The sequence below is a fragment of the Ptychodera flava genome, chromosome 17 (genome assembly GCF_041260155.1).
Source record: "Ptychodera flava strain L36383 chromosome 17, AS_Pfla_20210202, whole genome shotgun sequence".
Lineage (NCBI taxonomy): Eukaryota > Metazoa > Hemichordata > Enteropneusta > Ptychoderidae > Ptychodera > Ptychodera flava.
Window position 1 is genome coordinate 4,044,691 of NC_091944.1, and position 8,717 is coordinate 4,053,407.

Sequence of the window (8,717 nt, forward strand, 5' to 3'; positions counted from 1 at the left end):
ATACGACTGTCATTCAAACATTACATCACTTTTTCCCGCCACACCATCCACTCATCTACCCAATACACAATACTACAGACTTCCCTTCAAGGTAGGGTAGTATTAGGTCATTCAAGAGCTACATTGTCTCACATTTCAGTCACGCCAAAAGCTCACCATTGCCGAAGGTATAAATCACAGCATAATAAAGAGGTGTAGTTACACGTAATTACGTTTCTCTGTGCGTTCGATCAGTACGCGTGGCGACTTTGTCACGTGATAACGCGTACGTGTAGCACAGACGTTCGGAACGTCAAACGACACTTATACACGTAGTCATGATTACCCGTAGTATTTTTTAAATATTCTTGATGATTTCCGCTAATTTAGACAAAAAACCTTGTAAAGTATTATTGCAAATTGGCAAAAATCTTTGACATAATATTTTGAAGAGTTTGCACCAGCACAAGCAGTACTTGCTATGATTTCCTGGGGTGAATAAAATGTTGTGGTCTCATTCCATTTTTAATCTAACGCCGCCACAAAGATTTCGATCAACCGCATAAATAAGTGAATCAAAGAATTAATTTGAGGATACAACAAGCTAGAATATTAGTCCCGGTGAGAAATTAACGTTTCTTAAAACTTACACAAATTTAGCATGTTTCTGAGAAAACATACAGCAAAACTATTGGGAACGTATAACTAAACTAAAAAATCTACATGTGAGCACGGATACGCGTAGGTCATCGCGCGCCATCAGACGTACACGTAATTACGTGTATCTAAACCTCTCTAAATAGTACTATAGTAAGTTACACATGAATGTATTTGTTTGGGCAGAGTGTTAGTCGCGCACAGTGTGCGTGCTGGTCTAGCTTTCATTTTACATTTCATTTTTCATATTCAAACTGACCGCGGAACCTCGAGAAAACTTATTCAGGGTCTATAAAGTAATGTACATCTTAATGTTTCTTCAATGTTATTTATTCTATGTACAAAAAAATCGCAAAAAAACCACAAAAGCAAAAGGAAAACATCGGAGACCGACTTCTCGATGAATACACCCCAGACTCAAATTCTTGTAGTTATTCGTTTAGAATACAGCGTCTATTCGGAATTATCCTGTAACACACTTCCAAATACAAAAATCAATTGTAGTAAAAATAATTTATTTTTACTATTGTAGTAGGTCTATTTTAACGCTAACGCTCATGCCCTTGTCTAACCCTTGTCAAATTGCATTTCAAATGTTGTCCTTGAAGTTGTTGAAGTTGTGCTTAAAGTTGCTGAAAATTGTAAAAAAGCCTGAAGTTTCTGAAACATTTGATATTGGGCTGGATGCTTAATCCCTTCATGTGTAACACAACCTTTTGTTGACAAATCAGGATAAGCCCGGCCTGTAATTATTAAGAACAGCAATGTACATCAGATATCCGGTGCAAGCTATGTAAACAAGCCGAATTGAGTATTCCAGCATGTTTTGAGGAGTAAGTAGGGAGAAATTGTAGTACTAACACATTCAAAAATAATAATAATTCTATGTAAAAAAAATAATAATTCTATGTAAATTGCCAAATTGAAAAACCGTGTAGAGATAAAACACCAGGGAAAGTATGAGAGGCGTTTGGACATTTGGTAAAAAAATGCAATTCTGAAAATTGGGCGCCCTGAGGGCACGCCGGAAATGAAGGGCAGAAAGAAACTGTCGGTTCATTTTTCTCTTTTTACTTCGTGTCTGCTTGTAATCGTTTTATCTTTCCTGCCATCCTTGGCTGCATTTCTTTTAAAAGCAACCTCTTGTAATTTTTCCTCAAATCTCAAGGCCCCCAGGATATCAAATGGTCTAACCCTTCGGCCTACGGCTATTCGGTCATTATGAGTTGGTTTTTGACTAGGTTAAAAATTGGTCTATGATGATGATGTAGATGATGATGATGATGAATATTATTATTATTATTATTATTATTATTATTATTATTATTACTACTACTACTACTAACCGTTAGTAATCTAATACAAAATGAAAATGCGTGGTGTATACAGCCTTAAAGACGAATACGAAGTGACGACAAAGATTAAAACACTATTCAAAAAAGACAAACACAGCACTTGTCGATCAACAACAGTACAATTCAAACTAATAATGATGTCGCGTAAGCTGTCACTGCGATAAGGTATTCACTTGGTAGAACATTGTTGAGAATTCTCAATGCTGAAGGCGCAAAAGGTATTTTTAAACCTGTTTGTGCGGCACATAATTGAGTGATACCTGGTATCGGACCTCAATTTAGTGAAATTACTATTCAATGGATGAATCTTGTCAGACAATATAGTCACAGGTTTGTTTTTCATGCATTTCATATACAAGTCGTCAAAACTACACTGTAAAAATAGCGGACGCTAGACGCGTCTTTACGCGTTCAAAATGTAGATGTCAGTGTTCAAATTTGAACGGCTAGTTTTCATATTGTTAACAGCAGTGTTCATATTATTAACAATGATGTTTTAAACCTGAACACGTAGTGTTAACAACCATCTCCTTTAAGTGTTCAAAAACTAAGCATGACATAAATTTTGCAATACTGTAAAACAATTAACAATCTTTAGTGTTTTTTAATTTATTATGGCTATATTAAATTTACTACTGCATCGCTGTTAGGCAAACGTACACGGATTTTGATGTAACGAATTTCTCACTAAGTGAAAAATATGTCCAGTCTAAAATTACTGAAAGCATGTTTTTTTCCAAAAAAGGAAGTATACAAAATAATTTTACACGTTTATTATTTTGAAATTCGGTTGAAATTTGGGGAAAAAAACCGATAACCACCATGAAATTTTAATTTAACATCGGCGTGCAAGAGGCGTTCTACTCCTTAACACTTGGTGTTCATGTTTGGTGCCTCTTCTTATCCCGTCATGAATCAAAACGGAAGTTGCGACATTTTTCTTGTAAAAGCACGCTGAAGTCGTGATCGTGCGGAAGCAAGACCAGAAAGGGTAAGTTTTCTCTCCAAAATAGTAAAAGGTGTTGAACTTTGAAGCATCTGTATTATTATCCTTTGAAATTATTTGTGTGGTACTTTGTAATAGCTAAAATACGTGAAGAAACCTTCTTTTCTTTCAGTGGCTTGTATACAATACAGTAGCTGTAAATACGCAGCGGTGTTTTGGGCCATGGCATATCGATCGCACTCGGGTCAAGGGTCATCACCGCAAAACTGTGGCGATGACCCTTGACCCGAGCGCGATCCATATGCCACACACCGCTGCGTAATCACAGCTAACACATGTCTTTTAGTAATCACAATCACATATAAAACATTAGTTAAACATCGCAGAGTGTACACTCTATTGTTTCAGCATATGAGAGTTGGCCTTTGTTTTTCTTTTCATCAGTTGATGACAAGGAGAAGCCAATATTTTGTAACAGTATCGAAAAGAGGCACTGTATACCAAAGTCACCCCTTTTCCTATAAACCTAATAAGGCCACCTGTCTTTCATTTAAAGTCTCATGTCGCGATAATACCTATTGTTGCATTATTTTCAGAATGTGAAAAGTTGGATTTACCTGGTAATCGAAGAGTTATTACAGAAGCTGATGGTGCAGAAATTGAAGAAGATGAGTGTAGAGGTAGCTGTCTGGAAACAAGCTTGAAAACCTCAGTTCATCTCTAATGTAGATTTAAACTTCCAAGGGTCAGTAATTGAATTTTGATAAGTTTCTCTATTTTTTTCTGAATTTATCTAAGCTTTGGTAGAACGCTATGATCAACTAAATGTTACTGGAGAATAAGTTTTCAAATACGTGTAGCCTCCCTTATCAGATGCAAGAATGGAATGAAGAATTAAAGCAGAATGCGACAGAAAATTCAGAGTGAAATTTCTGAATTTTCTGAAATTTTCACTCTGAATTTTCTGTCGCTTTCTGCTTCAATTCTTCATTGCACCCTTGCATCTGATGAAGTAGACGTTACGTCTTTGAAGGCTTATGCTCCAGTAACATTTAGTTGATCATAGCCTGCTACCAAATCTTAGATTATTTTGTATTGTAGATCAACACCTCTTTTGTTCTCGATTTGTTACTGCTTTTTAGCTTTGCTCTTAGCGACGCAGAGCTCATCTAATAGGTGAATGTGAGGCATCTTCCTCTAATTTTTACATCCCAAGCTTTTTCTTCAAAACGGCCTGTACGATTCCTTTAATATTTGGAGTACAGGTTCCCAGAGATTACCCTAATCATATATGTTCAAGTTATGGTGAAATACGCAAACTTGTATTTTTGAGGCAAATTTTGCTATTTTTGGCAAAATTCTTCTTCTCTCTTACTGGTGGTTCGACGTCTTCAATATTTAGTAAACGTGTCCCTAAGAATGCCTTTCGTAAAATTTGTACTAGTTGTGATGAATCTTTATTTTTCATGGCTTTTTTTTCGTTTTTGGTCAAAAAATCTTTAAAAATCTTCTTCAAAACTATTTAATAAACAGCTTTGATATTTTTGACATAAGTCTCTGCGGATAGCTTTTTCAGATTGTTCAAATTATGCAGAAATATGCAAATTTGTATTTTTGAGACATCAAAGACATTTCAGACATTTTTAAGACATCGGGAATTATGAGAATGTGATATATTCAAGTTATGATGAAATCTGCAAGTTTTTTATTTTGGGGTCAATTTTTACCATTTTTGGTCAAAAAATTGGTATCTTAAAAATTACCTGTCTGTTAGCTTTGATATTTGCTACACATGGTTTTTGGGATGATCTCAATTTGAAATGTCCAAATCATGGTGAAATCTTCAGTTGTGTAGTTTTTGCAGCTGTTTTCCCATTTTTGGTGAGGCCATCCCGAAGTGAGCTGTCAGAGATCCTTGACATAACATTGCGAGCTCTTTCGACGTCTAAGTCGCTTGTTGTATTGCTATATCGGTGTTGACATGGCTAACATTTAGGTTCTTGCCATTGATTTTAGACTGCAGTTTCCTTTTACAAGTGAATTTTAGTAAGGACTTACATTTCCAGGTTCAACAGCAAATGCTTATTGACATACAGAACAAAACTTATGAAACGAAGTCAAAATTAGTTAATGTGTTTTTAATTTCTGAGAAGTAGAGTTTTGAAATGTCACTGATTTATTTCAGAGTTTATTTAAAGTTATTACAAACCAACGAATCTTTTTGTTCATGAAGGACTTTGTTGGACAAGGAAATGGGTTTTACAGCTCCAAGGACCCCTTTATCCACTTTCTGCATGTTATGTCTTACTGTGAAACTTTGTGTCAACTTGACATGTTGTGTTTACTTTAGTGTGGACAACTATGTACCATGTGCATCAGGGAAGCACTAACCTTTTTCCAAGTTTGCAATTGTCTATACAAGAGGAAATGTCTTAAACTATCTTAAAAAAACGGAGTAAACATTTCATACGAATACGTATTTTCAACACAATAAGTAGACAAATTTTGAGCTTTTTCAAAACAGATATTTTTGTACGTTTTTACAAGTATGAACATATAACGTAATCCACGATATTGAAGTTAAAGCTGTTTTGTCATTACTTTGTTCATATAGTTTGAAAACGATCGACAGTGTTTATAAAGATTTTCTTTTGTTTATGTTTTGATAGGAAGGTGTTTACACCGCTGGTGTTTACCTCTGAAAAACTTTACAAAGTGGCCATGTTTATTTTCCCGTTTTACACTAAATAATTGTATTTTACTCAACTAATTTTTGTGTATTTTTAGAATAAAATAATTTTACTGAATATCAGTGGTCCGTTATGTTATTTCCAGGCTTGAACACCCCCTTAACGCCAAAAGTTAATGTGTTCAACAGGTGCATATCATGTGTTCAATCCTTTAACACACTTATCGTTGAACGGCGTCCATGCGTTCAAAAAGTGTTACAGCCCTTTGAACGCATAAGTGCGTTCAAATTTTTGAACACATTTCATGTGCAACGTGTGTTCAGGTATGGAACACCATGTGTTCATTATAATGTCTGATGAATACATAGTGTTCAAAATCTATACACTTGTGTTCAAAAATTGAACGTTTGTTGAACACGTAGTGTTAAATATCTGAACGTCTAGACGCGTTCAAAAAGTGTTACAAAAAGGCGTTTAATTGGTGTTCTATCCTTGAACACTTAACTTTACAGTGTAGACATAGACCTTTTCCCGGTTATCCCACAATGCATTGCAGTGACTTTATCAAACACCGTATATAGGCTCAAAACAGCGAAAACATACTGATTTGTGTTGTACAACGGATTGTTATAGAAGAATGACACAAATTTGCAATGCCAAATAATGCCCCGTGTATAATCTAACCATCAGCGACGAAAATATAGGTCAGGGTGTACTCTACCATAGAGTTCTATGAGAAACGTACCCTGCGTGTACCCTACGGCTAAAACGTTCTATGCGTAACGTACGCTTTGTAACCCTGGCGCGCACTGCATCATGGAACCGGTAAAAGAACTATTGGTACGCCTAGAATATTCCCACCATCTTGGATGACACGACTCATCTGAATTTGATTAGAAGGCGGTAATACTACCTCCCCAACAGGACATATAATACCAAATTATAGACTCAACCGTTGATCTGTAAAAATATATGCAAAACGTTTCCTCATTCATCATATCAAAGTAACTTACACAGAAAAATATCCTTTAATGACATTTATAGAGATAGCTTCTACACTGTAAAGTTAAGTGTTCAAGGATAGAACACCAATTAAACGCATTTTTGTAACACTTTTTGAACGTGTCTAGACGTTCAGAAATTTAACACTACGTGTTCAACCAACGTTCATTTTTTTAACACACGTGTGCAGATTTTGAACACTTTGTGTTCATCAGACATTATATTGAACACATTGTGTTCCATATCTGAACACACGTTGCACATGAAATGTGTTCAAAAAATTGAACGCATTTACGCGTTCGAAGGGCTGTAACACTTGTTGAACGCATGGACGCCGTTCAACGATAAGTGTGTTGAAGGATTGAACATATGAAATGCACTTGTTGAACACATTAACTTTTGGCGTTCAGGGGGAGTTCAAGCCTGGAAATAACATAACGGATCACTGACATTCAGTACAATTACTTTATTCGAAACATACACAAAAATTAGTTGAGTAAAATACAATAATTTAGTGTAAAACGGGAAAATAAACATGGCCACTTTGTAAAGTTTGTCGCAGGAAAACACCAACGGTGTAAACACCTTACTATCAAAACATAAACAAAAGAAAATCTTTATAAACACTGTCGATCGTTTTCAAAATATATGAACACAGTAATGACAAAACAGGTTTAACTTCAATATTGTGGATTACGTTATATGTTCATACTTGTAAAAACGTACAAAAATATCTGTTTTGAAAAAGCTCAAAATTTGGCTTACTTATTGTGTTGAAAACACGTATTCATATGAAATGTTTACTCCATTTTTGTAAGATAGTTTAAGACATTTCCTCTTGTATAGACAATTGCAAACTTGGAAAAAAGTTAGTCAAGGCTTCTCTGATGCACATGGTACATAGTTGTCCACACTTAAGTAAACAAAACATGTCAAGTTGTCACAAAGTGTGACAGTAAGACACAACATGCAGAAAGTGGATAAAGGGGTCCTTGGAGGTGTAAAACCCATTTCCTTGTCCAACAAAGTCCTTCATGAACGAAAAGATTTGTTTGTTTGTAATACCTTTAAATAAACCCTGAAATAAATCAGTGACATTTCAAAACTCTACTTCCAAGAAATTAAAAACACATTAACTAATTTTGACTTCGTTTCATAAGTTTTTTTTCTGTATGTCAATAAGCATTTGCTGTTGAACCTGGAAATTTCAGTCCTTACTAAAATTCACTTGTGAAAGGGAACTGCAGTCTAAAATCAATGGCAACAACCTAAATGCTAGCCATGTCAACACCAATAGAGCAATACAACAAGCGACTTAGACGTCGAAAGAGCTTGCAGTGTTATGTAAAGGATCTCTGACAGCCAGTGTTCCCTCTAAGGTTTTGAGAGGGTGCGCAACAGTGTTTCTCCCCAGGATTTTTTGAGAAGATGGCGAAGACGTGGTGCGAAGCACCACAAGCGACCGCGTCAGCGGTCGCGGGGGAGGTCAGGAGGGGGGTGTCCCCCTCCTGCCGTTGGAGCTTTTGAAAAACAGCGATTAAAATGGTGTCATTTGGTGGCACTTGGGAGTATTTTTTCAGATTTTTTCGTATAAAAAACTCAAAGGAAAGGAGATCTGAGACAGTGTACCATAACTTTTATTACAGTTCACTGATTTCAATTATGAAGATTTCATTTTTTGAAAACGAAAACGTAGCGAGAGACATACATTTATTCATCGATGTCAAAATTATCACCATAACACTCAGGTTTGGGGAGCATTTTTCAGATTTTTTTCGTACAAAAAACTCAAAGGAAAAGAGATCTGAAACAGTGTTCCATAACTTTTATTACAAACGAAAACATAGCGAGTCTAGAGACATACATTTATTCATCGATGGCAAAATTATCACCATAACACTCACGTTTCTCATCCTGATACCAGTCCGACCGAGCCTAAAATTAGGTTGTTTTGCTTTTGGAAGGAATACACAAACGAAATTCTAACCTCCTATAAAAACTTCAGTGTACTCTGCTGTCCTTGGTTACCCTCAAGCTCCTTGCCATGTTTACTCAGCTAAGTCGGTTACCTAATGCACGGTCCCTATG